At 41.5% G+C, this 23,225-nt stretch overlaps 1 protein-coding gene and 1 non-coding gene across 4 annotated transcripts in view; one reads left to right on the forward strand and one right to left on the reverse strand.

The window, feature by feature from the left end:
• Nucleotides 1–4,385: 4,385 nt before the first annotated feature.
• Nucleotides 4,386–23,225, forward strand: part of HDHD2 (haloacid dehalogenase like hydrolase domain containing 2) — a 49,310-nt gene continuing 30,470 nt past the window's right edge. The window contains exon 1 of one of the 3 annotated variants that reach the window (XM_010353556.2): nt 4,386–4,531. The gene's annotated coding sequence lies outside the window, so the exon portion shown is untranslated. The remainder of the gene's footprint in view (nt 4,532–23,225) is intronic. The other 2 variants (XM_030925903.1, XM_030925901.1) reach the window with 2 other exon arrangements.
• LOC115895568 lies at nt 15,425–15,554 on the reverse strand. Its single transcript, XR_004055760.1, has one exon. It is a non-coding gene; the product is annotated as a small nucleolar RNA SNORA44 (small nucleolar RNA).

The following is a 23,225-nucleotide window of genomic DNA, read 5'->3' on the forward strand; positions in this document are numbered from 1 at the left end:
GAATTAACTGAATTGCTGACATACATCCAGAAGACTCACGAGCAACTTTTATTTCATGACTTAAGTTACTTCTAAAACTATGGAGCAGGTATTAAGTACCTTTTGGCCTTTCCTGAGTTAGAGATGGATGATCTTTGGACTGTAGGCTTGCAGCTAGTCCAAGGAATGTACCAGGGATTCTTAGTTGATTACTTGGCTCATGTGAATAACTAATTTGGTACTTAGAGGCCATGTTCTTTTAGCTTTACAAAGAACTCATGCATGAGTTCAAGTTTGAGCTACTGAAAAGATTCAAAAGAAGCAGTTACTTGAGGGCAGGCCCATTTCCCCATATGGTATGAGCAGTACACAATTTTTTAAAAAGAAAGACCTTGATCTGATATTATTTTTCATGTAAGACATTACAGCATACCTTCATCTTAATTCAGTGTTGGGATATTGTTCAAATATTCCATCAGGGAGCAGTCACAGAAGGACCAGGATCAAAGTATTCTGTAGCCAAGTAGTTCTGAGGAAAGTGAAGCAATGAACATCAAAATACGTCATATCTGGAGGCCACTTCCTAATTCCAGTTTGTGGCTAAAGAAGGGTCTGTAAGCTTTCACAGGTCAGCCTTGGTTTCCCCAGAGCAGTTGTGATTCAGTAAACATAGTGTGTTACTTTAATAGACAATGACTTAAGTGCCTGTTGGCCTGCCCATGTCCTCCCCTTTATCTATTATCAGGATTAACAATTTGTGATCATTCTGGACTCCAAATACCGATTATGTTTATAGTCCTTATGTATTCTGGCCCTGTGTTTGCATGCCTCTGAACTGTGCGAAGGTTCTTGGCTCTAGTCTGTAGATATTAACCAAATTCATACCCTAGTCGCTAATCAAGTACAGTGGTTTTCAAACTTTTATTGTTCATAGCAGAACCAGATTTTCAAAAGAATTCTGACACAACTGTAACATTCCAGTATCTAAAACTGATGAGAGTAGGTCCATTTGTTTGTTTTTAGTTGAAGTAGGGCTGGGATTCAAAGGCTCACTATTCAGCCTCCACTGCACTCTTGTCAAGCTTCCCAAGGCATTTCCATAAAACCCTAAATTTTCAAAAATATAGCTAAAAAGTATCTTATAAAAACCCCTGCTTTAGCCATAAAAAAGAATTAGATAATATCTTCTGTGGGAACATGGATGGAGCTGGAAGCCATCATCCTTAACAAACTAACGTAGGAACAGAAAACCAAATACCGCATGTTCTCACTTACAAGTGGAAGCTAAATGATAAGACCTTGTGGACATAAGGAGGGGGACAACAGACACTGGGGGCTATTTGAGGGTGGAGGGTGGGAAAGAGTGCCAGAAAAAAGTAACTATTGGGTACTGGGCTTAGTACCTGGATAACAAAATAATCTACCAAACCCCCGTGACACAAGTTTACCTATTTAACAAACTTGTACATGTACCACTAAATCTAAAAGTTAAAAAAGTAAAAATACCAAAAAAAAAAATCCCTGCTTTAGGGAGGTTGGAGGGGGTGAGGGATACAGAAGCTACATATTGAGTACAATGTACAGTAGTCCAGTGATGGGTGCACTAAAATTTCAGACTTTACACCACTATACAATTCATCCATGTAACCAGAAACCACTTGTACCCCTAAAGCTACTGAAATAAAAAGCTAGATGAGTTCTCCCACCTTCCTCTCCCTACCAAAATCCTTGCTTTAGATACGATAAGAGTAGGCAATCTGATCTGTGTTAGATGTGTTAGATGTGTATTACTGGTGAAATGACAAGAGAAAGCAAGATATTTGACTAGTAAAAAGACTAGGAGGCAAGATATATCTAATACATCAAGCAAACCTTTTGCCATGTGACTGAAAGCAAATACACTTCCTAAGACTTCAGTAGTTTTTGGTTATCCTCTCTGTAAAATTGGTCCATAACCTTCAGAACAGAAGTCTGGTCCAGATTATCTATATATATCTTTTCCAGATCACTAATCTTTGAATCCAGTTGTGCTTCAACCAAAGAGATGTTCTCCTGAAAATGTTTTTTATTAAGTAAATCACTTTCTCATTTATTAGTTTCTAAGTTATTACCAATGTAACGTTTTGAGGCTGGGCACGGTGGCTCATGCCTGTAATGCCAGCACTTTGGGAGGCTGAGGTGGGCAGATCACTTGAGGTCAGGAGTTTGAGAACAGCCTGGCCAACATGGCAAAACCCCGTCTCTATTAAAAGAACAAAAGTTAGCCGGGTGTGATGGCACATACCTGTGATTCCAGCTACTCAGGAGGCTGAGGCATGAGAATCGCTTGAACCCGGGAGGTGGAGGTTGTAGTGAGCTGAGATTGTGTCACTGCACTCCAGCCTGGGCTACACAGTGAGACTCCGTCTCAAAACAACAAAAATAACATTTGATACCAATCAGAATGGAATTATTTTTTGTTAAGATTTCTCTTGGCCCCTGATTGTTCATTAGAAGTCAAATATTGTGAAAACATTTGATGCAAGGACCTGGTCACAGTGAGCAATGTCCAAGGGTATCAATGATCAAGATAAGTTTTTCCTACTGTTTTTGTTCCAGTTCAAATACTGCTTTATGTCTCCACTACTTTGGGTTTTTTGCCCCCTTTTTTTTTCTGAATCCAGCCCCTCCCTTTGGAGGGCTGAATTTCTTCTTATCTTGCCTTTCATCAAGTAGATCCATATGGAGAGGAGAAAGCCATTAGTCCTATCCCATGATTCCACATAATGTGAATGAGGCCAAGCATTGGTGCTCGTGCCTGTAGTCCCAGCACTTTGGGAGACTGAGGTGGAAGAATTGCTTTAACCCAGGAGTTTGAGACCAGCCTGGGCCACATGTGGGACCCGACCCTGTCTACAAAAATCAAAATTAGCCAGTTGTGGTGTGCACCTGTGGTCCCAGCTGTCTGGGGAGGCTGAAGTAGGAGGATCCCTTGAGCCTGGGAAGTCGTGGCTGCAGTGAGCGATGATTGCACCACTGCACTCCATCCTGGGTGACAGAGTGAGGCCCTGTCTCAAAAAAAAAAAAAAAAAAAAAAGGCACTATCAATCACACTACCCAATTGCCCAGTCTTGGAGCCTGATAATTGATGCCTTCTCGCTAACCCCAATCTAATCTGTCACCAGTTTCTGTTCTGCCTCCTATGAATTTATCCTCTCTGTTTCCACACATTCTAATTAAAGTATCTCTCTTGTAGCCTTGCAGTGGGACTCTTACGTGGTCTCACCCATTCTGGCATCTCTCCTATCCATACTGCAGGCAGAGGAAGCATTTAGAAAAATACATTTCTTACATTACCCACTTAAAATCCTTTGGTGATGTCTTAATCTGGTCAAAGACAGCTGGCTCATAAGGGGAAACTAGAACCAAATCCTTTTTCCTTCAACCAATTAGGCCTCACACAAAACTTAAACTTAGCAAATATGAGTAAGACAAAAAAACTTCAGATTCAGCGGGGAGAAAAAGCAGATGGCTCCTAGTCCAAGGGACAGAATGGGTTACAGGTCTTAACAGGGCTGACTGCAGCCTTGGGTAGTGGGGGTGTTAGATTGTGGCATATATGGGTCCCCAGTCAAGGACAGAGCAGTGGTTTTATCAAGGGGTATAACCCTAGTATAAGGTGTAACCCGAGTATCCTACTATGTCAAGAGGGCTCCAGAAAGTTGTTTAGTCACTTTCATAGTGAGTGCATAAGAGTGACCTTTCTCTCTTATTATTCAGGTCCACATAACTACTTGCATCAAGAGGAGACAAGTAGAGAGCCCCACGAGTGTGGCAGCGGGGTAGGGAGGGAGGTGGTTCTGGGTGTACCAAGATAGAGCTCACGTGGAACAGGAAGGCACGGCCCGTAGTGGCTCTAACTGGGAGAGAGGCAGGGTGGGAAGGCTGACTAAAGTTTAGGGATCGCTGAAGCGGGAAAGGAGGGACGTCGCTGCCTGAGGGAGTAAAGGAGAAAGCAAGAGGTGCCAGGTGCTATTCAAGTAGCTAAGGGGGAAATGGCGACTTCGGAGATCGGGCTGTCTAGTCAAATATGACTTCTTAGTTAAACCTCGAGAGTGGATAAGTGGTGGAGGAAGGGAGGGTGAAGGCAAAGAACACTACTCAGTTACACACGGTTCAACAGTGGTGCTGTGGACTGTAAAACAGCTACCGAAGAAAGGCAGGGGGATTATTTTTCCTCGTGCATTCCGGCCCAGGAGGCCGCGCCCTTGGGAAAGCTGGTCTCCAGAAGGGTCTAGCTTTCCGTCAGTGGCGTTGCAGACGGAGAACTACTCGACGCCGTGGCTGTACGACTCGGCGGAAACCTCGGGCGAAGGGTGGGGCGAAGGGTGGGGCGAAGGGTGGAGCGAAGCCGCGAAAGGTGGGGTTTCCGGCGCGGCCAGGACCCAGCTTCCGGCGTCCGTCGGGACGCTGCGGGGATTTTTATCCCGGCTGAGAGGAACCTGCTGCTAGTGTGGCTGGCTGGTTTTGCCATTAGTGGGGGCCTTACCTGAGGACGGCGTACAGAGTGTGGGTGAGGAGCTGCTGTGGGACGGAAGAGGAAGAAGCGCAATTGGGGCCGGAAGGCTGCAGTTTTTGTGACAGGGTTCGGGAACTACCAGTGGCGCCCACAGGCCGCCCGTCCTCTCAGGCCTGGCCAGCCTGCGGTCATGCTCTGTACACATTCCATGCCTTCCGCGTCGGGACCGAACCCTTTGCTTTGGCCCAGCCTGTGCACACAGCTGGGCTCGAGGCGCACTGTGGGTCTCTCCGGGGCGGATTGTGACACTAGTGTGTCAGTCATTCCTCAAAGCGTGCTCTTGGTCTGTATTTTGGAGCTAGCGTCCCTCCTGGTCAGTTTGGCGTTTGTAAGGCCCTGGTACTTGGGCTAGAACCGAGTGCAGTGACCAGTCTTCAGGCCCCTTCCCAGCCAAGAGATAGGGGGATGGAAGTTGAGTTGGTGCTGAAAGAGTTTGTTGTTGGGGCCTAGTAGCTCTGTACACCGGGATTCATGAGTTAATTCACAATCTTTGTTGAACGCCTGAATAACACAGTGGGAAAGGCAGCACACTGCCTTATGCACAGAGCTTAATGGTTTAGTAGGAGAGGCGCGGACTGGTAACCAGGACAGTGGTAAATGTAGTAGGAACACAGATGGCCCCTAGGGACCCTGGGGAGAAAAGGAGTTGGACCCAGGGGAGCACGCCAGAGGAAGTGATGGTTATCTGAGACTGAGGGCTGAAGGGATTGGCCAGGAGACGAGGGTGTAGAGGGGCCCGAGTAGTTGCAGACAAAAGTCCCGTAACGAGGGAGGCAAACTGTAGAGCTTTTGGCCGACTGCAGTACCATGGAACTGGGGTGCTAGTGGAGACAAGTGAGTTGGAGAGGGTAAACCAGGACTCTCCCCACCAGTGTTCATTGTTCAGACTGTCCAGAGGACAGCGGGGAGACACTGGAATAATTTTAACTGGGGAGTGGCTAAATAATACCGTCATTTATTGAATGTGTACAGTGGTTCCAGAAAAGTCTGGAACCATATAGGGAAGGACAGAAAATTTGTACTTCCCGGGGGTTTTAGGAGGCATGTTCTGTAGAGCCCCAGTCTCCCAAGGGAAGATTTGTATTAAAATCTCTTGTTTTAAGTATGTAAGTTTTGAATAATATGCCATAATATATATTTAGATATGTTTTCTCAAATCCTCAAGTTATACTAACGCTTTAGAACTTGTACATCATATGTATCCTGTGATTTTTGTAGCCCTTGATATATCCATAATTTCCCTCCTTGCTTCTCTCTCCCAGCCCTCCACACACACAACCCAACCTTTCTCTGAGCGGAATACAATTCACAATTCTTCATAGGTATTTCTTTTTTTTTTTTTTCTGTTTAATTTTTTATTATACTTTAAGTTCTAGGGTACATGTGCACAATGTGCAGCACACCAACATGTGCCATGTTGGTGTGCTGCACCCATTAACTCGTCATACATTAGGTATATCTCCTAATGCTATCCCTCCCCCCTCCCTCCACCCTACGACAGGCCCCGGTGTGTGATGCTCCCCTTCCTGTGTCCAAGTGTTCTCATTGTTCAATTCCCACCTATAAGTGAGAACATGCAGTGTTTGGTTTTCTGTTCTTGTGACAGTTTGCTGAGAATGATGATTTCCAACTGTATCCATGTCCCTACAAAGGACATGAGCTCATCCTTTTTTATGGCTGCATCGTATTCCATGGTGTATATGTACCACGTTTTCTTAATCCAGTCTGTCTTTGATGGACATTTGGGTTGGTTCCAAGTCTTTGCTGTTGTGAATAGTGCCACAATAAACATACGTGTACCTGTGTCTTTATAGCAGCATGATTTATAATCCTTTGGGTATATACCCAGTAATGGGATGGCTGGGTCAAATGATAATTTCTACTTCTAGATCCTTGAGGAATCGCCACACTGTCTTCCACATGGTTGAACTAGTTTACAGTCCGACCAACAGTGTAAAAGTGTTCCTATTTCTCCACATCCTCTCCAGCACCTGTTGTTTCTTGACTTTTTAATGATCACCATTCTACCTGGTGTGAGATGGTATCTCATTGTGGTTTTGATTTGCATTTCTCTGATGGTGAGTGATGATGAGCATCTTTTCACGTGTCTGTTGGCTGCATAAATGCCTTCTTTTGAGAAGTGTCTTCATATCCTTTGCCCACTTTTTGATGGGGTTGTTTGTTTTTTTCTTGTAAATTTGTTTGAGTTCTTTGTAGATATTAACCCTTTGTCAGATGAGTAGATTGCAAAAATTTTCTCCCATTGTGTACGTTGCCTGTTCACTCTGATAGTAGTTTCTTTTGCTGTGCAGACGCTCTTTAGTTAAATTAGATCCCATTTGTCAATTTTGGCTTTTGTTGCCGTTGCTTTTGGTGTTTTAGACATGAAGTCCTTGTCCATTCCTATGTCCTGAATGGTATTGCCTAGGTTTTCTTCTAGGGTTTTTATGGTTTTAGGTCTAACATTTAAGTCTTTAATCCATCTTGAATTAATTTTTGTATAATGTGTAAGGAAGGGATCCAGTTTCAGCTTGCAACATATGGCTAGCCAGTTTTCCCAGCACCAATTATTAAATAGGAAATCCTTTCCTCATTTCTTGTTTTTGTCAGGTTTGTCAAAGATCAGATGGCTGTAGATTTGTGGTATTATTTCTGAGGGCTCTGTTCTGTTCCATTGGTCTATATCTCTGTTTTGGTACCAGTATCATGCTGTTTCTGTTACTGTAGCCTTGTAGTATAGTTTGAAGTCAGGTAGCATGATGCCTCCAGCTTTGTTCTTTTGGTTTAGGATTGTCTTGGCAATGTGGGCTCTTTTTTGGTTCCATATGAACTTTAGAGTAGTTTTTTCCAATTCTATGAAGAAAGTCATTGGTAGCTTGATGGGGATGGCATTGAATCTATACTTTGGGCAGGACGGCCATTTTCACGATATTGATTCTTCCTATCCGTGAACATGGAATGTTCTTCCATTTGTTTGTGTCCTCTTTTATTTCATTGAGCAGTGGTTTGTAGTTCTCCTTGAAGAGGTCCTTTACATCCCTTGTAAGTTGGATTCCTAGGTATTCTATTTTCTTTGAAGCAGTTGTGAATGGGAGTTCACTCATGATTTGGCTCTCTGTTATCGGTATATAAGAATGCTTGTGATTTTTGCCCATTGATTTTGTATCCTGAGACTTTGCTGAAGTTCCTTATCAGTTTAAGAAGATTTTGGGCTGAGACGATGGGGTTTTCTAAATATACAATCATGTCATCTGCAAACAGGGACAATCTGACATCCTCTTTTCCTAGTTGAATACCCTTTATTTCTTTCTCCTGCCTGATTGCCCTGGCCAGAACTTCCAACACTATGTTGAATAGGAGTGGTGAGAGAGGGCATCCATGTCTTGTGCCAGATTTCAAAGGGAATGCTTCCAGTTTTTGCCCATTCAGTATGATATTGACTGTGGGTTTTTCATAAATAACTCTTATGATTTTGAGATACGTTCCATCAATACCAAATTTATTAAGAGTTTTTAGCATGAAGGGCTGTGAATTTTGTGAAAGGCCTTTTCCACATCTATTGAGATAATCATGTGGTTTTTGTCTTTGGTTGTTTATATGCTGGATTACATTTATTGATTTGCGTATGTTGAACCAGCCTTGCATCCCAGGGATGAAGCCCACTTGATCATGGTGGATAAGCTTTTTGATGTGCTGCTGGATTCGGTTTGCCAGTATTTTATTGAGGATTTTTGCATCGATGTTCATCAGGAATATTGGTCTAAAATTCTCTTTTTTTGTTGTGTCTCTGCCAGGCTTGGGTATCAGGATGATGCTGGCCTCAAAAAATGAGTTAGGGAGGATTCACTCTTTTTCTATTGATTGGAATATTTTCAGAAGGAATGATACCAGCTCCTCCTTGTACCTCTGGTAGAATTTGGCTGTGAATCCGTCTGGTCCTGGACTTTTTTTGGTTGGTAGGCTATTAGTTATTGCCTCAATTTCAGAGCTTGTTATTGGTCTATTCGGGGATTCAACTTCTTCCTGGTTTACTCTTGGGAGAGTGTATGTGTCCAGGAATTTATCTATTTATTCTAGGTTTTCTAGTTTATTTGCGTAGAGGTGCTTATAGTATTCTCTGATGGTAGCTGGTATTTCTGTGGGGTCAGTGGTGATATCCCCTTTATCCTTTTTTATTGCATCTATTTGATTCTTCTCTCTTTTTTTTTTTTATTAGTCTTGCTAGCGGTCTATCAATTTTGTTGATCTTTTCAAAAAACCACCTCCTGGATTCATTCATTTTTTTGGAGGGTTTTTTCTGTCTCTATCTCCTTCAGTTCTGCTCTGATCTTAGTTATTTCTTGCCTTCTGTTAGCTTTTGAATGTGTTTGCTCTTGCTTCTCTAGTTCTTGTAATTGTGATGTTAGGGTGTCGATTTTAGATCTTTCCAGCTTTCTCTTGTGGGCATTTAGTGCTATAAATTTCCCTCTACACACTGCTTTAAATGTGTCCCAGAGATTCTGGTATGTTGTCTCCTTGTTCTCATTGGTTTCAGATAATATCTTTATTTCTGCCTTCATTTCGTTTTGTACCCAGTAGTCATTCAGGAGCAGGTTGTTCAGTTTCTGTGTAGTTGAGTGGTTTTGAGTGAGTTTCTTAATCCTGAGTTCTAGTTTGATTGCACTGTGGTCTGAGAGACAATTTGTTATAATTTCTGTTCTTTTACATTTGCTGAGGAGTGCTTTACTTCCAACTATGTGGTCAATTTTGGAATAAGTGTGATGCAGTGTTGAGAAGAATGTATATTCTGTTGATTTGGGGTGGAGAGTTCTGTAGATGTCTATTAGGTCCGCTTGGTGCAGAGCTGAGTTCAATTCCTGGATATCCTTGTTAACTTTCTGTCTCGTTGATCTGTCTAATGTTGACAGTGGAGTGTTAATGTCTCCCATTATTATTGTATGGGAGTCTAAGTCTCTTTGTAAGTCTCTAAGGACTTGCTTTATGAATCTGGGTGCTCCTATATTGGGTGCATATATATTTAGGATAGTTAACTCTTCTTGTTGAATTGATCCCTTTACCTTTATGTAATGGCCTTCTTTGTCTCTTTTGATCTTTGATGGTTTAAAGTCTGTTTTATCAGAGAGGAGGATTGCAATGCATGCCTTTTTTTGTTTTCCTTTTTCTTGGTAGATCTTCCTCCACCCCTTTATTTTGAGCCTGTGTGTGTCTCTGTATGTGAGATGGGTCTCCTGAATACAGCACACTGATGGGTCTTGACACTATCCAATTTGCCAGTCTGTGTCTTTTAATTGGAGCATTTAGCTTATTTACATTTAAGGTTAATATTGTTATGTGTGAATTTGATCCTGTCATTATGATATTAGCTGGTTATTTTGCTCGTTAGTTGGTGCGGTTTCTTCCTAGCATTGATGGTCTTTACATTTTGGCTTGTTTTTGCAGTAGCTGGTAGCAGTTTTTCCTTTCCATGTTTAGTGCTTCCTTCAGGAGCTGTTGTAGGGCAGGCCTGGTGGTGACAAAATCTCTAAGCATCTGCTTCTCTGCAAAGGATTTTATTTCCCCTTCACTTATGAAACTTAGTTTGGCTGGATATGAAATTCTGGGTTGAAAGTTCTTTTCTTTAAGAATGTTGAATATTGGCCCCCACTGTCTTCTGGCTTGTAGAGTTTCTGCCAAGAGATCCACTGTTAGTCTGATGGGCTTCCCTTTGTGGGTAACCCGACCTTTCTCTCTGGCTGCCCTTAACATTTTTTCCTTCATTTCAACTTTGGTGGATCTGACAATTATATGTCTTGGAGTTGCTCTTCTCGAGGAGTATCTTTGTGGCATTCTCTGTATTTCCTGAATTTGAATGTTGCCCTGCCTTGCTAGGTTGGGGAAGTTCTCCTGGATAATATCCTGCAGAGTCTTTTCCAACTTGGTTCCATTCTCCCTGTCACTTTCAGGTACACCAATGAGACATATATTTGGTCTTTTCACATATTTCTTGGAGGCTTTGTTCTTTTCTTTTTACTCTTTTTCCTCTAAACTTCTCTTCTCGCTTCATTTCATCCATTTGATCTTCAATCACTGATACCCTTTCTTCCAGTTGATCGAATCGGTTACTGAAGCTTGTGCATTTGTCACGTAGTTCTTGTTCCGTGGTTTTCAGCTCTATCAGGTCATTTAAGGACTTCTCTACATTGGGTATTCTAGTTAGCCATTCGTCTAATCTTTTTTCAGGGTTTTTAGCTTCTTTGCAATGGGTTCGAACTTCCTTCTTTAGCTTGGAGAAGTTTAATCATCTGAAGCCTTCTTCTCTCAACTCGTCAACGTCATTCTCTGCCCAGCTTTGTTCTGTTGCTGGTTAGGAGCTGCGTTTCTTTGGAGGGGGAGACGCACTCTGATTTTTAGGATTTTCAACTTTTCTGCTTTGTTTTTTCCCCATCTTTGTGGTTTTATCTATCTTTGGTCTTTGATGATGGTGACGTACAGATGGGGGTTTGGTGTGGATGTCCCGTCTGTTTGTTAGTTTTTCTTCTAACAGTCAGGACCCTCAGCTGCAGGTCTGTTGGAGTTTGCTCGAGATCCACTCCAGACCCCGTTTGCCTGGGTATCAGCAGCGGAGGCTGCAGAAGAGTGAATATTGCTGAACAGCAAATGTTGCTGCCTGATCATTCCTCTGGAAGCTTCGTCTCAGAGGTGTACCCAGTCATATGAGGTGTCAGTCTGCCCCTACTTGGGAGTGTTTCCCAGTTACACTACTCAGGGGTCAGGGACCCACTTGAGGAGGCAGTCTGTCTGTTCTCAGATCTCAGACTCCATGCTGGGAGAACCACTACTCTCTTCAAAGCTATCAGACAAGAATATTTAAATCTGCAGAGGTTTCTGCTGCCTTTTGTTTGGCTGTGCCCTGTCCCCAGAGTTGGAGTCTACAGAGGCAGGCAGGCCTCCTTGAGTTGCAGTGGGCTCCACCCAGTTCTCCACCAGGAACTTCCTGGCCGCTTTGTTTACCTACTCAAGCCTCAGCAGTGGCGGGCACCGCTCCCCAGCCTCGCTGCTGCCTTGCACTTAGATCTCAGACTGCTGCACTAGCAATAAGGGAGGCCCCAAGGGCCTGGGACCCTCCGAGCCAGGCATGGGATGTAATCTCCTATTGTACCGTTTGCTAAGACCCTTGGAAAAGGAGAGTATTAGAGTGGGAGTGACCCGATTTTCCAGGTGCTGTGTGTCATGGTTTCTCTTGGCTAGGAAGGGGAATTCCCTTCTCCCTTGCGCTTTCCAGGTGAGGCGATGCCTCACCCTGCTTTGGCTCTTGCTCGGTGGGCTGCACCCACTGTCCTGCACCCACTGTCCGACATGCCCCAGTGAGATCAACCCGGTACCCTGAAATGCAGAAATCACCTGTCTTCTGTGTTGCTCATGCTGGGAGCTGTAGCCTGGAGCTGTTCCTATTCGGCCATCTTCAGGTATTACTTTCTTTAATCCTCTTATGAACCATTAGAGTTGTGTTATTCTACGTTACCAGTGAGGAAACTGAGGCAGAAAGGTTAAGAAAGTTGCCCAGGTTCACCCAGCTGGTGAGTGGAGATGTATACCCAGTCTATAACTTTATACAACTCCTTTGTTCTTGTCTTTAACCACTGTCACGGTTGCATTTTAGGGAATAATTTAGGGCTGATAATAGGAGATGCAAAGCAGAGAGGACAATTAAGAAGTTGTTGTGGCTGGGTGCGGTGGCTCACACCTGTAATCCCAACACTTTGGGAGGCCAAGGCGGGTGGATCACGAGGTCAGGAGATCGAGACCATCCTGGCTAACGTGGTGAAACCCCATCTCTACTAAAAATACAAAAACTTAGCTGGGCGTGGTGGCGGGCGCCTGTAGTCCCAGCTGCTTGGGAGGCTGAGGCAGGAGACTGGCATGAACCCAGGAGTCAGAGCTTGCAGTGAGCCAAGATCACACCACTGCACTCCAGGCTGGGTGACACAGCGAGTCTCTGTCTCAAAAAAAAAAAAAAAAAAGAAAAATGTTGAAATAGTCTAGATGAGAGTTGATTTCAGACTTCAAAAAGAAAGATAGTTTTAAAAATGATGAAGAGAAGTAAGTGGATCTAAGATTGTAAAGGAAGTAGAACTGACATAATTTGGCGTCTGGATTGATGGTGCTGCCAACCATTCATAGGAATGGCTGGGAAAGAGCACCTTTGAGGGTGAAAGGACTTGGATTGAGATGTCCCTGAGATATTCAAGCCCAGATGTCCTCTGAAGTATCTGAAGTTCTCCTCTTGGGATGAGAGAATTTGCTTTTCTTCTTTGCATTGAATATGTACCACTGTCAGTGGTTTATGGCTCTTCTAAGGGGTCTCCCGTGTAATTTGTTCCAATTATGAGAGATGGTGGGTATGGACCCAAGAAAAACAAAATCAGGCACTACCTTTGAAGCCTTTATAGTTATTTTTAGGGTTATATTAGTATTTTACAATTACATTGTATCAAATACCAGCTTGTAGTTCAGGTAACGAGTATTATACAGGTTCAGACAAGGCTTGGTGGCTCATGCCTGTAATCCCAGCACTTTGGGAGCCCAAGGCGGATAGATCGCTTGAACTCACCAGTTCGAGACCATCCTAGGCAATGTGGTGAAACCCGTCTCTACTAAAAGTACAAAAATTAGCTGGGCGTGGTGGTGCACACCTGTGGTTCCAGCTACTTGGGAGGCAGAGGTGAGAGGATGGCTTGAGCCCGGGAGGCAGAGGTTGCAGTGAGTTGAGAGATTGTGCCACTGCGGGGAGGCAGAGGTTGCAGTGAACTGAGAGATTGTGCCACTGCACTCCAGCCTAGGAGATCGAGTCAGATCTTGTCTCCAAAAAAAAAGAAAGGAGAGAAAAAAGGTTTGGACAAGAAGAGAGGTCAAAGTGATCAAGTTACTGGGACTAACTGAAGAAGTAAGTATATTTTGAGGTATGAGTGGGGCACCTCAATTTTATTCTAGGCCTTAGTCAGTCACTCTCAAATATGTGGTGCTCCAGAAGAGCATTTTAGAGTTTAAAAGGTATGTTCTATGGAACTGATGATAGCAAAGAATATAGGCTTTTAAAATGTTTTGGTAACATTAAGCCTGTGTGGATGCTTCAATAAGGATTAAAATGATAGATATTTATTATGACAGTTCCCTGGCTCCAAGTAAATAGTACAATTCTTACTTTCATTGTTTTTCTAGTCTTGTTCGTATTTTGTTCTTTAATCACCTTCAGAGGTAACACTTTTTATTGAATATTAGATGTCTCCTGTAAAAGTTGGATTTTGGGAGAAGCAATTTTAGATTCCTCTGTATATAAGAAAAGAAAATGCCTTTTTTTGGTCCATCCTTTTGTGGGGCAGTTAGTGTACTTCAAAGAGTTTTTTAACTGTTACGCATCCAAATACAATCCCTAGGAATGGTCTAGGCTTTTGATGAACAAGCTGTTTTCCCTCTCAGGGAGGTAATAGTTGATGCTATTGCTTACATAACCCTTCAATTCAAGGTCACAATAAAGATCAGAAATAGAATAACATGTGGACTATTACAGAAGGGAGGATTTTGCAGTTGAAACTTGATTAACCACAGCTATTAATATATTTTTTAACCTCTGCAGTCTTCTTTTTCCCTCTTTCATCAGATACATTATGAAAGACAAACAGAACTGGGGATTTATTTAAAATTCAAAATGCCTTAGAGGTGGAGGCTTTTATGCTGAGTGTATAGTAATTGTCTGGACTACTGGACTAATTTAGTTTTTTATAACTATTAAATGTATGAGAAATAACTGACTAAAATATAAGAAGACTCATTTTTTATTGTGCATTATATCATCTGTATAAGAGTATGTAAAACATATATGTTTAAAATAATTATAGTAAAATTAAAAGCACCCATATTCTCATTGTCTAGGTTAAGAAGTAGAGTATTGCCATACCTTAGAGGCTCCCTTTGTGCTCCTCTTGGTTTGCATCTGCTTCCTACCCTCTGCAGGGTAATTAGTATCCCCACTGTTGTGATAATCATTCCCTTGCTTCTCTTTACGGTTTTATCACCTATGTATGCATCTGTATTTTTGAGTACTATAATATTAAACCATACTATACATATTCTTTTTTGACTTGCTTTTTTCACCCTCTAGTAGATTTCTGAGAGTTATGTAAAGCGATTTGAATGTAAGTTCTTTCTGCTGCCTTTTTTTTCTGTGTATAAATATACCACAACTTATTTATCCATTCTGGTTTATTTTGTTGTTGTTGTTTTTTACTTTTATCAGTCTTTATTAATCTTTAATTGATCTGCACATACAGCATGCTGTTGTTTCTACCTAAAATGACTGGGGTCTTGCCTTCTGCTTCCCATAGAGATTCTCCCAAATCCATAGGTCCATAGTCACACACGAGGACAGCTTTGCATGTAACATGAATCTTAAAGCACAGCTTCAGAAACAAGCTCACCTCCTTAGGATCACACACTGCCAGGAAACTTGGGGGCAACCTGCAGAACAAAAAGCTTAGTGTGAAAGCTAAACTGGCCAGGAGCGGTGGCTCATGCCTGTAATCTCAGCACTTTGAGAGGGGAGGCCAACGGGGGTGAATCACCTGAGGTCAGGAGTTCGAGACCAATCTAGCCAACATGGTGAAACCCATCTATTCTAAAAATACAAGAAAATTAGCTGGGTGTGATGGCGGGCACCTGTAATCCCAGATACTTGGGAGGTTGAGGCAGGAGAATCACTTGAACCTGGGAGGTGGAGGTTGCCGTGAGCCGAGATCATGCCACTGCACTCCACTTGGGTGACAGAGCGAGACTCCGTCTCAAAACAAAACAAAACACCCATCTACACTGGAAGTTGATACGTGGAAGACGCTTCCAGCCCTGGTCCTGAAACATTATAGGAAAGCTGAGTTGCAGCTTGCAGGTATTGTACTGACCTGCGCTGTCAGTCTTTCCAGGTTGCTCTTGCATGCAGTTGGAGATCCCATGGCTACCACCAGCCACAGCTCTTGGAAACATGCTGTATCCATTCTGTTGTTGATGGACATTTATATTGTTTCCATTTTCTGGCTGTTACAAATGGTGCTGTTATAGACGTCTTTGTTCGTGTATCATGGTACACTGTGAAATAATCTCTCAAAGGTATACCTGGACGTGGAATTGCCAGATCATAGGGTATGGTGATGCCAGACGGATTCCAAAATGCTTGTACAAGTATATTCTTTCACCAGCAGCATATGGGAATTCCTGTTGACAGCCTTTGGTGTTTGCAGTCTTAAATTTTGCACATCTGTAGGTTGGTGCATTGATCTCACTGTGCGTGAAATTTGCATTTTCCTGATTACCAGTGAGCTTTGAGTATCTTCATTTATTTGCTGTTCAGATTTGCTCTTTTTTTTTTTTTTTTTTTGAGACACAGTCTTGCTCTGTCGCCCAGGCTGAAGTGCAATGGCGTGATCTCGGCCTCACTGCAACCTCCACCTCCCAGGTTTAAGTGATTCTCCCTCCTCAGCCTCACGAGTAGCTGGGATTACAGGTGCCTGCCACCACGCCCAGCTAATTTTAATATTTGTAGAGACACGGTTTCACCTTGTTGGCTAGGCTGGTCTTGAACGCCTAACCTAGGGTCATCCGCCCACCTTGGCCTCCCAAAGTGCTGGGATTACAGGTGTGAGCCACCGTGTCCGGCCAGATTTGCTCTTTTGTAAAGGATATGTTAAGATCTTATGCAGTTTTTCTATTGGGTCGTTCATCTTTCTCTTACTATTTATACTTTATACTTCCTGGAATCTTGTCTTTTCCTACATGTGTTAGAAAAATACATTCTTTTTCTGTATTTTCACTCTCTTTATGGTGCTTTTGAAATACAGTTGAATTTATCTGTCTTTTCTTCAATGGTTTGTGCTTTTCATGTCTCATTTTAGAAAACCTTTTCTGTCCTCAAGTCATGAAGATACTCTCCTATCTAAAAGTTTTACAGTTTTGCCTTAAACATGTGGTTGTTTAATCTCCTTGGAAAAAGAAATTGTTGTGTATGGTGTGATGTGGGAGTCCAATTTCATTTTTTCTCATATGGATATTCCATGGTTCCAACACCATATTATTGATCATTTTATTTTTTCTTTACTAATCTGAGACACTAATTTTATCATATATGAAGTTTCTACACATACTGGGATCTTTTTCTGTATTTTCTGTTCCACTGGTGAGTTTGTCTCCATATGTACTAATACCACACCATTTTAATTAGTTACAGGACCTCATTAAGTAAGTCTGGATATTAGGTAAAGCAAGGCCTGATTTCTTTTTCTTGTTCGGTCTTGGCTGAAGTGTCTTGGCTATACTTGGCCATTTGTACTGGTGTAAACATTTTAGCATCAGCTTATCAAATTCCACAAGACACTTTTTGGGATATTGATTGGAGTTGCATTGAATCTGAGTCTTAACTGTTGCTCCTTTGAAAGTAATTTGTCTTTTCCCTTGGCTGCTTTCAAGATCTTCTCTTTGCCATTGGCATATAGCGAGGGTTTAGATGTGGATTTATTTTCATTTATCTTGCTTAGAATTCATTGGGCCTTCTGAATGAATCTGTACATTGATAGTCTTTTGTGTGTTTTCGCCTCATTTTTTTTTTTTTTTTTTTTTTTTTTTTTTGAGACGGAGTCTCGCTCTGTCTCCCGGGCTGGGGTGCAGTGGCCGGATCTCAGCTCACTGCAAGCTTCGCCTCCCGGTTTCATGCCATTCTCCTGCCTCAGCCTCCCAAGCAGCTGGGACTACAGGTGCCTGCCACCACGCCTGGCTAATTTTTTGTATTTTTAATAGAGACGAGGTTTCACCATGTTTGCCAGGATGGTCTTGATCTCCTGACCTCGTGATCCGCCCGCTTCGGCCTCCCAAAGTGCTGGGATTACAGGCGTGAGCCACCGCTCCCAGCACCTTTTGTTTTTTAAACATGTAGGCATTATGATAATTACATTAAAAGAATAAGAAGCCCTTACAGGGCTGCTTATGCAGTCTGTTGTTTCTGTAGGTGCTCCCTTACCATGACTTGTTTCCTTAGGTTACTTGCTCATCATTGTTAGAATTTGATTTGATTTTTTTTTTTTTTTGAGGCAGGGTCTTGCTCTGTTGTCCAAGCTGGAATGCAGTGATGCTATCATAGTTCACTGCGGCCTTGAACTCCTGAGCCCAAGCAGTCCTCCCACCTTAGCCTCCCAAGTAGCTAGGACTACAGGCCCATGCTACCATACTTGGCTCTTTGATTCTATTTATGGGATTTCTTTGCTGTTTGGGCTGAAAACTAGTATTTTGAGGGAGGGTTTATATTTGCTATAGCCAGACACCTGCTAGTCAAGGTCACACTAATTAAAATCTTGAAGTTTTTCTGAGGCTTATCTTAGGTGATGTGAATTTGGTCTGCAAATTGGGCCCAGTGCTGGTTTATGGTTCCAAATTCTCTGCAGCACTTTCTACCTCCCACCCCTTTAGGCCACGTTTCAAAGCAGTTGATTTTCTTGTAGTCAACTGAGACAAGGTAGGGAGGGAGTGCCTGGGATAGGTTTATTTCTGGCTCACCCTTACAGTGAGGTCTTGGTTTTTAGGTCAGAGGATCTGTCTCTTCAGATGGGCTCTGAGTTTATATTTTATTCCCTAAAGAGGCTTATGGGGAAAAAAGATAACTCAGGGTCACACAGTGTGACAGATACCTTTGGAGCCAAAACAGGCCAGTGTTCTGCTCATCTCCTGAGTTTCTTGCTTTTATTCAGATCTAACAATTCCTTTTTTCCTTGCACCTTGTGGCTTACACACACACATGCGCGCACACACGCGCACAGACACGTGTATAAGTTTTTGATCTAGTATTGTTAGGTTTTATTTGGAGAGTTAATTTGATTCTTAGCCTGCTATATTATGGAAGCCCAAGTTTAAAGCGATTTTTAAAAATAAGCATACCAGAGTTTATTCATCAATAAATGTTTACTCTTTCAAAGTAGTCAGGGTAGGAAATGATAAGCTTCTACATTGCTCAAGATATTTTTGGATTCCTATTTTTGGAATTGCTTTCAAAGCTAGTACATATTCTTTGGGATATTTTTATTGGTTACAATTTGTATGCTTTAAAGATGGATTTAATTTTGAAAGTTTCAGAATAAAGCCTGCTGAATGAGATGGGTAGTCAAGGCTAGTAATGCCACTTGGAGTTAAAAATAAAATGGAGCCATTGGTTAATTAAGCTGATTTTCATGTGTGACTCATATGCTAACATTGATGGTAATTCCTAAAGAGAAAAATCCCAAAATGTTTTGAGTAATAGTTATTTGAAATAAACATTTATCATTTCTAGTTACCTTCAGTTAACTAGACAAATAACTCTACTAGAACACCGCATTATTTCTTAAGCATCATGAGTAGTTGTATCTTTATTGTGATGAGGAAATATTAGTAAAATACAAATTGTATATATATATATGTGTGTGTGTGTGTGTGTGTGTGTGTGTGTGTGTGTGTGTGTGTTTTAGGGATATAGTCTCACTGTGTTGCCCTGCCTGCACAGTCATAACTCACTGCAGCCCCACACTCCTGGGCTTATGCAATCCCAGTAACTGGGACTGCAGGCACACACCACCATGCTTGGCTACTTTTTGTTTATTTTTTATAGAGATGGGGGGGTCTCACTTTGTGGCCCACGCTGGTCTCGAACTCCTGAATTCAAGCAATTCTCCTGCCTCAGCCACCCAAAGTGCTGGGATTACAGGTGCGAGCCACTGTACCTGGCCAACAATCTTCTTTTAAAAGGGAAAAATAGCTTCTTGGACACGTGCTTTCAAATTTTTTCATTAAATTTGTATTCCTTTTGTATATCTAATTTTATACGTTATTAATAACATTCTTTGCATTAATATAATAGGTATTTTATAAATAATGTGCCAAAGATCTATTTAATATTTGTGTGGTATGTCTGGTATATTCTGTGTAGGGAGGTAAATTCTGTTTCATTTAAGAATAGTTTATCAGGTGCATTGAACCTTTAGAAAAAGTTAGAAGGCAAATTTAGTAACAAATCTTTGTTAGTAATTTCTTCATCTGAGCACCATCATCTTCAAGAGAAGGTAATATCTGTGTAGACATTATCTGGACCTTGGTTTTCCCAACCAAGGTGTAAAACCAGTGTGTGTAGAAAGAGGGGTGGGGGGTGATTCGAGAGCAGATAATCTTGAAGATCCCATGTAGCTGTAATGTTCTTTTTGTTCATTACTTAAATACTTATTTATGGTCTGTTCTCTTATTCTTATATAATCACATGTATTTTCCTCATTATTTTTCTTTCTTGTCAGAGCCCACTTTTGCCCTACACTTCTAAACAGAAGCATATACAAGTTTTTTCTTTATGAGAACATACGTACTCACTTTCTGTGACCATATAGGGCATAGTGTTATGTGTACGTCTCTGTAAGTGGAATTAAGGATGTTTAGCTTGCTGGTTTTAGGGTTTTTTTTTTTTTGTTTTTTTTTTTTGCCACTCTTCTCCAGTAGGAATCTCCTCCCCTAGCACAGGGTCAATAAACTTTTTCTGTAAAGGGCCAGATAGTAAGGCTTTGCAGGCCAAAAAGTAAAATTGAGAATGTTAGGTAGATATCTAGGTAACAGGAAAGAAAGTTTTTTTCTACAAACTTTTTTTTAATGAAATGAAAAACATTTATTTATGGAACTAAAACTTTAATTTCATATTATTTTAATGTATTACAAAATATTAATATTTTCTTTCCCAATCATCTAAAAATCTGTACTAGTTCATTCTCACACTGCTATAAGGACATACCCAAGACTGCGTAATTTCTACAGGAAAGAGGTTTAATGGACTCACAATTCCACATTGCTGGGGAGGCCTCACAATCATGGCATAAGGCAAAGGAGTAACAAAGGCATGTCTTACACGGTGGCAGGCAAGAGAGCGTGTGTGGGGAACTGCACTTTATTAAACCATCAGATCTTGTGAGACTTACTGTCACGAGAACAGCACGGGAGAACCCGCCCGCATGATTCAATTACCTCCCACTGGGTCCCTCCCACAACATGTGGGGATTATGGGAGCTGCAATTCAAGATGAGATTTGAGTGGGAACACAGCCAAACCATATCAAAATGTAATCAATTATCAGCTTACAGGAAAAGACAAGGTGAGTCTGGAGCATCATGTAGTTCCAAAAGCAAAGCAGTGCTCAAAAAACAAAAGGATGGAGGCACAGGAGCCAACCTGAGAGAGCTCTCAATGACCAAAGCTAAAACAATTTCAGCGACAAAATAAATGACATAGTATTAGCTTATGGCACAAAGAACAGAATAAATATCTGTGAGCCCATACAGATTACATAAATAAATGATTGAGTAAATCAATAGAGAACAAGTCTTTCTCACTGAAGAATTTGAAATAATATATGAGGATACTCCTGTTTTTAGAAGGTAGAGTTTTGTTCCTCCCTACCCTCTTTAATGACTCAGCCCCAAAGAATAAAATGTGAAAGGGAAAAATACTGAATATGGAAAAACCTGACAAATACCATAATTTATTAAACTAGCCTTCTGTTGATGGTCATTTAGGTTGTTTCTAATCTTTTAGTATTTGAATCTAGCAGTAAGTAAAAAAAGATAATATATCAGGACTGCATTGGATTTGTGCAGGATTTACTTAATATTAATTGACCTCATTGACAGCTTAAGGGGAAAAAATGTGATCATCTCATTGCATACAGAAAAAGTAGTAGGTAAAATCCAATAGCCATTTATGACAAAAATTCTTAGCAACAGGGAGTAGAAGGGAACTTTCTTAAATGGCTAAAATATCAGCAGAGTCCTACAGCAAGCTTACTTAATGTATGAATACTAAAAGCATTCCTTTAAAAAATCAAGAATATAATAAGGATGCATGCTATCACTACTTCTATTCAATTATGGAGTTCCTAATTAGAGTAATAAAACGGAAAATAAGAAAAATAGAAAAAAATTATCACTTGTGGTTGGTAATTATTGTCTACATAGAAAATTCTCTATGTAGACAATAATTTTCTATGTGGATAATAATTACCAACAAGTGACAATTTTATTTCTTTTTTTCTTATTTTAGAATTAAAGTTTGGGGCCAGGTGTGGTGCCTCACACCTGTAATCCCAGCACTTTGGAAGGCCAGGGTGGGAGGATTACTTGAACTTAGGAGGTGGAGACCAGCCTAAGAGACATAGGAAGACCCCATCTTTACAGAAAAAATAAATTAGCAAGGCGTGGTGGTGCATGCCTGTGGTAACAGCTACTTGGGTGGCTGATGCGAGAGGATTGCTTGAGCATGGGCAGTCGAGGCTGTAGTGAGCTGTGATCATGCAGCTGCACTCCAGCCTGGGTGACAGAACAAGGCCCTGTCTCAAAAAAAAAAAGTTTGGAATGGTTAAAGGATATAAGACAACAACAACAACAAGAAATGTATTTTAATACAGCAACACCAAACTGTTAGAAAAGGTAATTTAAAATACTATAGCAATGGGCCGGGCGCGGTGGCTCAAGCCTGTAATCCCAGCATTTTGGGAGGCCGAGACGGGCGGATCACGAGGTCAGGAGATCGAGACCATCCTGGCTAACACGGTGAAACCCCCGTCTCTACTAAAAAATACAAAAAACTAGCCGGGCGAGGTGGCGGGCGCCTGTAGTCCCAGCTACTCGGGAGGCTGAGGCAGGAGAATGGCGTAAACCCGGGAGGCGGAGCTTGCAGTGAGCTGAGATCCGGCCACTGCACTCCAGCCCGGGCGACAGAGCGAGACTCCGTCTCAAAAAAAAAAAAAAAATACTATAGCAATGATAGAGTTGTGTCTACAAATATATGCAAGCCATTTATGTAGATATTTATAAAACTAAAAAACTTATGTGAATGGAGAGATACAGTATGTTGATGGATAGGATGGCAATATAATAATGATCTTATTTCCTTTAAAAATAAGTTGTCCTGATACTGCCCTGTAGGTTAAATGCAGTTCTAGTCATAATTCCAAAAGGTGGATGTTGGTTTTGCTTTTGGTAGAATATAAAAGGCACCAACATGGCTGAATCTCAGAAATACAATGTTGAGCAAAACAAATCATGAAAATTGTGAAAGAATGTGTACATTGTGATTTCGTTTTTATAACATTCTAAAATGGTAAAACTAAGCAATTGGTAAAAAATATGAAGAAAAGAAAGAAAATTATTATCACAGATTAATTGTACCAGTTACTTCCAGGAAATTTAACTGACTAGGTTCTTACAGGAGGCTTCAGCAATATTGCCATTAGTTCTGTTCTTAAGTTGGGGATGAGGTAGATACGTGGAATTTCATTTTATATAACTGTTAGCATTCTTGAAGAAAACATTCAAACTGTTTTTCCTCTGCTGTCACACCAGCACAACAACAGTCAATACAGAATACTTCTGTGACCCCAAAATATGTGGAGATTTTTTCCCCATCAGCAAGCAAGCAATCAGTTCTGCTGCAGATACCAGTTGGGAGTCCTCCAATTCAGTTCCAACACTGTCTACCTGGAGATAGTGTCAGATCCCACAGGTTGAGGGCTTAGTCTCCAAAACTGCCTTCTCCATTTTCAGACACCGGTCATGAGTCCTGGCCTGTGGAACTTCTTACCGACTGGCTTCAAGTTGAGGTTTTCACACGTCTC

Source organism: Rhinopithecus roxellana, chromosome 21 (assembly GCF_007565055.1).
Source record: "Rhinopithecus roxellana isolate Shanxi Qingling chromosome 21, ASM756505v1, whole genome shotgun sequence".
Classification (NCBI taxonomy): domain Eukaryota; kingdom Metazoa; phylum Chordata; class Mammalia; order Primates; family Cercopithecidae; genus Rhinopithecus; species Rhinopithecus roxellana.